This window comes from Gobio gobio (assembly GCF_949357685.1).
Source record: "Gobio gobio genome assembly, chromosome: 12".
In the NCBI taxonomy this organism is placed as follows: domain Eukaryota; kingdom Metazoa; phylum Chordata; class Actinopteri; order Cypriniformes; family Gobionidae; genus Gobio; species Gobio gobio.
In genome coordinates, this window is record NC_137105.1 from 49,590,474 (window position 1) to 49,600,500 (window position 10,027).

Genomic DNA, 10,027 nt, shown 5'->3' on the forward strand with positions numbered 1-10,027 from the left:
TTGTGCGATCCAAACACTTCGAATGATCCAGAATGCAGCATTACATTTACAGTACATTTGCATTTAGTCATTTAGCAGAAGCTTTTATCCAAAGCGATTTACAAATGAAAGGTCAAGGGCAACAGTATGCAAGTGCTGTAACAAGTCTCAGTTAATCTAGCACAGAACACACAGGACAGAACTTTTTTTATTTTATTTTTTAAAATAAATTAGACTAAATGAATAGAATGATAAGTGCTATTCTTGATTGGTCAGGTGCTGCTGGAAGAGATGTGTCTTTAGATGAGAGATGTGTCTTTAAATGAGAGATGTGTCTTTAGATGAGAGATGTGTCTTTAGATGAGAGATGTGTCTTTAGATGAGAGATGTGTCTTTAGATGCAGCAGCAGGTCTTGTCTTCAACGAGCCCAAAAAAGGACCCACGTCACACCTCTCTTCATCTCCCTGCACTGGCTACCACTCGCTGCTCGCATCAAGTTTCAGGCGCTGACGCTTGCCTACAGAGCCACCACGCGCTCAGCTCCTGCTTACCTTGACTCGATTCTACGAATCCACACCCCCACCAGAAGCCTTCGCTCAGCGAAGGAGCCACGGCTTGTGGTACCATCACAGAGAGGCAAAAAATCCCTTTCCAGAACATTCTCATTCAACGTTCCCAGCTGGTGGAACGATCTTCCCACCACCATCCGAAACGCAGAATCATTGACAACATTCAAAAGTCAACTAAAAACTCCCCTTATGAAAATTAACCATGGTTTTATTGTAGTAAAAATGTAGTAACCATGTTTTTTTGGCTAATTGAATACCATTTATATAACTACAGTTTTACCACAAATACCATGGTTAAACCATGGTTAGAGAAGCAAAACCATGGTTGATTTGTGGTAACCATGGTTTTACTACAATAACCTTTTTTTTGGGGGGTTTTATTTGTAGTTAAACCATGGTTTATTTTCGTAAGGGTCAGCTCTTCCGTGACCACTTAACCTCATAAAAAAAAGCCTGTGCTACACTGAGCAATGTACACGGTCTCAGTTTTTCAGGCACTTGTTTCGCTTACTCGACTCTTCATGACCAATCGCTTCCTGTACGCCCTAGTTGTAAGTCGCTTTGGATAAAAGCGTCTGCTAAATGCATAAATGTATATGACACTGTGCTAAGTGATGAACTGTGACCTGGAATCTCATATGGGACACCTTCTTCCCTTTATAGAAGAAGGATATTTGGATGATTTGGAGGATATTTGTTATAAATACAAGAGAAAAAAGGAAAAATATTTTACTGAATATTCAAGAAGTCTTCTGCATAACAGGATGTCTTAAAGTGGTGAAGAAAACGCAGCACTGCATAGGCTACAAACCTGCAAATAAAAAATAAAAACGAACATTAATTAAGTTCCCCTGCATCACATCTGGCAAGTGACAGAACAGAAGTTACTTCATTATATAATGAGGATGAGACGAATGAATGGACGAATAAGAAAACACGAGCTTGACGGGTTTGATATTAAAAGGCAATAAGCCCTGAAAGAGGCCGACAGCAAATGCAATCTAACGGCACAGTTTTCAAAAGTCGCATGGTGCATATATCACACAAATAACTGTGCATTATTGCATCATTTTCCTGGTTTGGCTCTGCAGTCTGCTCGCGCTCCCGCGCTCCACATTTGAAATCTCCACACGAATGGTTTTCCTCAAGCGCATTTTGCGCATGCGTATACAGTTTTTCGGACGTAGGACTTGTTCATCCAACATGGATTTTTCACTTCGACTTCATAGATTGACTGAACACAATTAAAGGGTTAGTTCACCCAAAAATGAAAGTTCTGTCGTTAATTACTTACCCTCATGCCGTTCCACACCCGTCAGACCTCCGTTCATCTTCAGACACAAATGAAGATATTTTAGTTGAAATCTGATGGCTCAGAAAGGCCTCCATTGGCACAATGCACTTTACACTCTCAAGACCCATAAAAGGTTCTAAAGACATCATTACAAAGTCCATCTCACTACAGTGGCTCTACAATAACTTTATGAAGCGACGAGAAAAGTTTTTGTGCGCAAAAATACCCTAAATAACGAATTGTATAGCGATGACCGATTTCAAAACACCGCATCATGAAGCTTCGAAGTGTTATGAATCAGTGAGTCGATTCAACGGTTTGAATCGCAAAGTCACGTGATTTCAGCAGTTTGGCGGTTTGACTATGAAGACAGATTAGTCTCATGAATAATTCACGCAAAAAACAAGATGCACATGCATAAAACCAAATTCACGTGCGCCAATTAAAATTATATATTCATAAAAGACATTTCACAAATGCAAAACACAATTCGTAGATTTAAAACTGTGCACAAAAACGTTTGAATGTTTAAAATTTACACGTTTATCCTGTAATGTGAATGTGCAAATCGTCATTCATGTGTGAATTGCTTTGGATTTGTGCGTGTGTGTTTTTGAGACTTTCCTGGCAGCGCTCTCCTTCCACCCAGATCAGTCATACTCTTTAGCCAATCAGATTTAAGCTTATCAATCGGCCAATCATTATCGCGTGGGGGCGGGCTCACCTGGAGTTACATCATCAGCTTTCGACCACCGTTAGAGATCATGGCTAAGCAGAGGTAGGCTATGTGCAGTGTGATCGGTTCATTTACTGAAACGAAGAAGTTAGAGATCAGTTGTAGCGATAGTTTATTCAATATTAACAGATGTAAGCAACTGCTGTGGTAAATCTAAATATTATGTATGTAAGTATTTGTAACTGCAGGTTATTCATTTGCCACCTCTGAGCTGCATTAAACAGCTGAATGCCACTTCAGATTCAGTGTTTCCTCTCCATCGCAAAGATGAATTTTGTTATTTAATTTGATTGGTAACAGCCCTATTGTGTATCATTATTATAATTAAATTTGATTACATTATGAAATTGACACAAAAGATGATGCATGTAAACGATTAGGTTTAAAAATACAATTATAAAAGGTAAGAAATAAATCGAGACGTATCCCAGATAGCAACATTGTGTCGGCCCAGATCCGACCCACATCTGGCACTTATGACATACTGATCTGGCCCACATGCTGCGTGGAATGACGGCCCTTGAGTGGACCACTCCTGTTTGCCAGATCTGGGCCACAAGCAGGCCCGAGCAATGCCACATGTCAGCCAAGAGCAAAGAAATAAACCAGAACTGGACCTTATCTGAGCCACAAAATGTGTATATTAGATATGGAGTCAGCTCATCCTTAATAAACCTGTTAACAAGCAGAATCACTGAAGGAGAGAAGAGAACAGAAAAAGAAACGAGCAGAAAGACAAGAACTACAACTGACTTCAGCCACAGCCTTAGATGAAATCAACTGAAGATAAAAGAAGACATTAAATCTCTGAAGATCTCAGCGGAGGATTAAACAACTCCACAAATAGCATTACCAGCTTCACACATTACTAACCAGACTGACTTTATTTCTCCTTCCTCTTCCCGTTACACATGTCCAGTACCACATCACAGATATAACAGCCAGCCAGAGTCATTAAGTAGTGGCACTGTTTCTCCCTTCTCTGAGCGAATGGAACAGGTTCAAGCTTACTCACCACCCATCATTAGGTCAAAGGCTACTGCAGTTTCAGCCATCCTGTTACTGGATCCACTCACTTCACGCCTTGGGGTATCCAGGGACCTCTCCCAGCATTCAGGACTCATATGGTGTACCATATGAGATTCAGTCGATTCAGTGGTTTGGAGCACCAAAGTCATATTATACACCTAATATCTTCAGTATTACTCAGAAGTCTAGTTTCAAATATAATTCCTTTGAAGTTTTGGTGCTTTATGCAACGCTATGTAGTGTACATGACAAAACCCGTTCAACATTGGTGTTAGCTACTGTATACAGGCCACCAGGGCAAAATATAGACTTTATCAAAGAATTTGCTGACTTTCTATCAGAATTAGTACTGGCCGTAGATAAAATACTAATTGTTGGTGATTTTAATATCCATGTAGACAACGGAAAAGACGTATTGGGATTAGCATTTAAAGACACACTAAACTCTATTGGAGTTAGGCAACACGTGTCAGGAGCCACTCATCGCCATAATCATACTTTAGACCTAATATTGTCACATGGAATAAATGTTGATACCGTTGAAATTCTGCAGCAGAGCGATGACATCTCAGATCATTACCTAGTATCATGTATACTTAATTTAGCTAAGGTTGCAAAGCCGCCCCCTCGCTTCAAAAATGGCAGGACAATCACAGCCGCTACTAAAGATTGCTTTTTAAATAATCTTCCTCATCAGTATCATCTCCTCAGCATCCCAGATAGTATAGAAGAACTCGATGTTGCAACAGATACTATTGACTCTCTCTTTTCCAGCACTTTAGACACAGTTGCTCCTCTGCGCTTAAAGAAGATTAAAGAAAATAGTCCAACGCCGTGGTACAACAAGTACACCCGGGCCCTAAAACAGCAGCCAGAAAAATGGAGCGCAGCTGGAAGAAAACAAAACTAGAGGTATTTCATAATTCGTGGAAAGAGCACATGATCACATACAGAAAGGCCGTAAAAACTGCTAGATCTGCTTATTTCTCAACTCTCTTGGAAGAAAACAAACACAACCCAAGGTATTTATTCGATACAGTGGCTAAATTAACCAAAGCTAAAGCTTCAACTTCTGATGATTGTAAACAGCACAGCTGTAATGACTTTATGAACTTCTTCACATGTAAGATTGATAATATTAGGAAGAAAATTTTAACCATGCAGCCGTCTACTGCAGTATCACATCAGACAGAGCATTGTAGTGTCACTGAGGAAAAATTAAAATCATTCACTGCTATAGGAGAAGAAGAATTGGCTAAACTCGTTAAATCATCAAAATCAACAACATGTATGCTTGACCCTGTACCAACTAGGCTATTAAAAGAGATGCTACCAGGGGTCATAGATCCTCTTCTTAATATCATTAATTAATCTTTGTCATTAGGATATGTACCGAAAACTTTTAAGTTGGCTATTATTAAACCACTTATTAAAAAAACGCAACTTGATCCTACAGAATTAGTCAATTATAGACCAATCTCAAATCTACCCTTTCTGTCAAAAATACTTGAAAAGGCAGTGTCTTCACAATTATGTTCCTTTTTAGAAAGAAATGGTATCTGTGAGGATTTCCAGTCAGGATTTAGACCGTATCATAGCACTGAGACTGCTCTCGTCAGAGTTACAAATGATTTACTAATTTCATCCGATCGTGGCTGTATCTCTCTATTAGTGTTACTCGATCTTAGCGCTGCATTTGATACTATCGACCACAACATTCTTTTGAATAGACTCGAAAATTATGTAGGTATTAGTGGAATTGCTTTATCATGGTTTAAATCATACCTATGCGACCATTATCAGTTTGTAGCAGTAAATGAAGAGATGTCACACCGATCGCAAGTTCAGTATGGAGTACCACAAGGCTCAGTGCTAGGACCGCTACTCTTCACCCTGTACATGCTACCACTGGGAGATATTATTATGAAGCATGGCATTAGTTTTCATTGTTATGCTGACGATACTCAGCTCTATATTTCTTCACGCCCTGAAGAAACTTACCAATTCACAAGACGGAATGCATTGCTGATATAAAACATTGGATGACCGATAATTTCCTGCTACTCAATTCAGAAAAAACTTAATTTTTAATTATTGGACAAAAAAGCTCCACAAGTAGTAACCTAGAATACTGTCTAACACTTGATGGCTGCTCTGTCAAGTCTTCGTCGTCAGTGAGGAACCTGGGTGTGCTCTTTGATACCAATCTTTCGTTTGAAAGCCACGTTTCTAGCGTCTGTAAAACTGCATTCTACCATCTTAAAAATATATCTAAATTACGGCACATGCTCTCAATGCAAAATGCTGAACAGTAAGTTCATGCATTCATGACCTCAAGGTTAGATTATTGTAATGCTCTACTGGGTGGTTGCCCTGCTCGCTTAATAAATGTAATATTTAATATTTAATAAAAACATAATAAAAACTCCAGCTGGTCCAAAACGCAGCAGCTCGAGTACTTACTAGAACCAGGAACCTTCAGCTAAAAAACGGAAATAAACAAACAAAAAAACTATGCACTTGTTTGTAAGGAAGGTTGTGAATTAACCATAGACTGTAAAACTAATTTCTGTATCCAACACGGCTGTCACGTCACGTGACAAAAGAACGAGACTCGAGATGAGCTGTTTCTGCATTCAGCCTATGGTGAGTGAAAATAGCATATGTTCTTAGGTATAGCTGCAGTTTACTCTAAGTTTATCTGGAAAGTATTCACAGCGCTTCACTTTTGCCACATTTTGTTATGTTACAGTCTTATTCCAAAATGGATTCAATTAATTATTTTTCCCTCAATTCTACAAACAATACCCCATAATGGCAACATGAAAGAAGTTTGTTTTAAATCTTTGCAAATTTATTACAAATAAAAAATGAAACATGACATAAGTACATAAGTATTCACAGCCTTTACTCAATACTTTGTTGAAGCACCTTTGGCACCAGTTACAGCCTCAAGTCTTGTAGAACATCTGTCCATCATCGTCTAAAGCAAGATGGCGCCTGTGTTCGGCTTTGCCTCTGCTCCCTCTCTGTCCTCTCGTATATTTGTGGTTTTTCTAGTGTTGTTTTTTGTTTTATCATCCCTGATAACTACTAGCTGTGTCTCAGCTGTTTTAAAATATGATCGACACACATTATTCTGCATTAAGGAGAATATGAAAGTACTTTGTGCTACCTGGGCTAAGTCCACAGAGTTTTTCCCTCCAAATTTTGAATGTTCCATGTCATCGCCGGTGTACCTGTTGCTAACAAAGCCTCGCGGCAGGAAAAGGAAGCGGGGATCCAGGGCTAGAGTCCAGGCCAGGCTGAGGAAACAACATGGACAACCACCCTGGCCAAGCGATCCAGGACATCTCTGGGACGAGCGGTGCTTGAGGTTGGTTTCTGTTCGCGAGTCGGATAGGAACTTGCCCTGTGCGTCTACGTCCCTCAGGTGTATTCCATCTCGGCGGCCCCAAAACCACCCTCTGCGCGAACGGATCTTGCGTCCTGTTACATGCCGGGTAGCAAGTGACAACTACGCCATATCTGAAGGTGTCCAGTCAGCTCGATTTGCTTTGTTTAAGGCGCGCTCCATCGCTAACAAAGCGTTCATCCTCTGCGATTTATTTACAAAGGAACAAATTGACTTTATGTTCCTAACGGAGACCTGGCAGCGAGAAATGGAGTATACTCATCTTAACGAACTGTGTCCCCCGGACTGCTCTGTGTATGGGACGCCACGGCTGTCGCGACGAGGAGGTGGACTCGCGCTCGTGTACCGGGACCACTTTTGCTGCAGGTTGATGAACCCAGACCCTTTCGACTCCTTTGAGCTACAGATGACTAAGGTTGGAAATGTTGACTCATTCTACTGTGTATTAATTTATCGACCTCCTGGTCCGGCTCGTCTGTTTTTAGAGCACTTCGCTGAGTTTTTATCTTCGATTATTAAGCTTGAAAATTTTCTGTTACTCTGGGATTTTAACCTCCATATTGATGACCATTCGTGTACCGTAGCATCTGAGTTTTTAACACTCACTGATTCATTTAATTTTAAACAGTGTGTCTTTGGTCCTACACATATAAAAGGCCATACTCTGGACCTTGTTTTTTCTCTAGGTCTGAACATTGACCAGTTGAGTGTTATGGATATCAATGTGACAGACCACTGTTGTATATTTTTCAATTTGTCTTTTAATGTGGAATGTCTACCTTGTAAACCAATGTTACAAAGACGCATTATTAACCAAACTACCGTTGAAAAGTTTTCTGAGTCATTTGACCCTAGTTCTTTCATTGACTGTAATGACTCTGAATCATTTCTTCAGTCTTTTAATAATCATTGTTTATCTGTTTTAAACAATGTTGCTCCCCTGAAAAGTAAAAGCACTTTCCCTAAGAATCCTTGTCCCTGGATGAATGAGGAAATATTGGCTCTCAGAAGAAAGTGTCGTAAAGTAGAACGCTTGTGGAAATCAACTAGTTTTGAAGTGCATAGACTACACTTGAAGGAGCTTATTACATCACTGAATGAGATGATAAAACAGACCAGGTCGGTCTATTTTTCTAATCTTATAGTTGTGAACAAGAAAAATCCCAAAGTCTTGTTTGATACTATATCTAAGATTGTCTCTCCTCTAGCCCCACAAGTGCCGGTTCACTCAAAGGTTGATTGTAACAGGTTTTTACACGCTTTTGTAAACAAGGTACAAGATATCAGAGTTACTATAAACCCATCTGAGGTTACATTCTGTTGTTGCTCTCCCTTGTACTTTTGGGATACTTTTTCACCCATCACTGGTGAGGATATAAAGGGTTTACTAAGAAAAGTAAAACCATCCTCAAGCCCGCTTGATGTTGTACCGACTTCATTGCTGTTAAATGTGTTTGACTCAGTGGGACCGTACGTTGTTAAACTGATCAATCTTTCCCTTTTAACCGGATCTGTGCCAAGCCTTTTTAAACACGCTGTTGTCAGCCCCATACTGAAAAAACCGAACTTGGATTCTTTTGAACCAGCTAATTACAGGCCTATATCTAAACTGCCTTTTTTGTCTAAAATCCTTGAGAGAGTAGTGGCCGAACAGTTGAATGCGTTCCTTGAAGGAAAAATGTTGCTTGATAAATTTCAGTCTGGTTTTCGCAAATGTCATTCAACCGAGACTGCACTTTTAAAAGTATCAAGTGACATTTTGATGGCTGCAGACTCTGGACATTACATTACATTACACTCTTATTTGAGTGACAGATCTTTTTGTGTGTTTGCTAATAACATTCTTTCAGAAATGACCCCACTGTTATGTGGAGTTCCTCAGGGCTCGGTTTTAGGTCCTATTTTGTTTTTAATATACATTAGTGTCAGGGTATTACATGAAAGATGTACTTCACTATCCAGCCCACTAGGGGGACTCGGGGTTCTGTACAAGAGAGATATGTAGACAGCAGAGTGAGAGTGTGTTCCTGCTGAAACATGTGTTGTTCCATGGCTCTTCAATAAACGGGAGAAACAAGATTAATGCCTCCTTGCAAATGCATACTAGACATGGTGTCAGAAGTATAAAACCGGGAAAACTGGGAAAATTTGATGAGTATTTTATGCCTAAAAAGAACGTGATACACGAGCGGGCATGTTTCCATCAGAGAGTGCAAAGGCACGGAGAAAAGGCGGAGTGCTACATCAGAGCCCTTTACGAACTCAGTGAGAACTGTGAATTTGGCGCAAGTCGAAACGAGCATATAAGAGATAGACTCGTAGTCGGAATTCGGGATAAAGAGCTTTCTCGGAGAATGCAGCTGATGACAGCACTTACCCTGGAAACGGCGGTGCAAATGACGCGGCAGGCTGAGGACGTCGCGCAGCAGATCAGCCAGCAGGAGGGTCAGTCAACGGGCAGCGTGCAAGAGGTAGCATCCAGACGTTTTTCAAAAGCAGCAGAAAGGCCCTGGACGAAAGAGAAACACAGAAGAGGCAGTGAGAAAAAAAGAGAAGATACAGATAATGAATGTGGCAGGTGTGGTAGAACAGGACACAAAGACATCAGAAAATGCCCAGCAGCAGATACTGAATGCAAGAAATGCAAAAGAAAAGGACACTGGGCGAGAATGTGCAAATCAAAAACTGTGAGACAAGTGACGGCAAGAGAAGTGAGTGAAGAGAGCTTTTATCTGGGCGCAGTGAGTAACAAAAATCAGAAGAAGACAGAAGAAGCTAAATGGACTGTTTTGCTTAAGATAGGTGATACTCCAGTTAGTTTCAAGATTGTTACAGGAGCTGATGTAACCATAATGAACACTGCGACATATGAAAAGCTTCACCCAAGCGCTCAGCTTGTTCATTCAAACATACTGCTAGACAGCCCAGGTGGATCACTAAAGTGTGTCGGACAGTTCCTTGCAGATGTGGAGCATAAAGGTAAAAAACATGACATCACCATGTA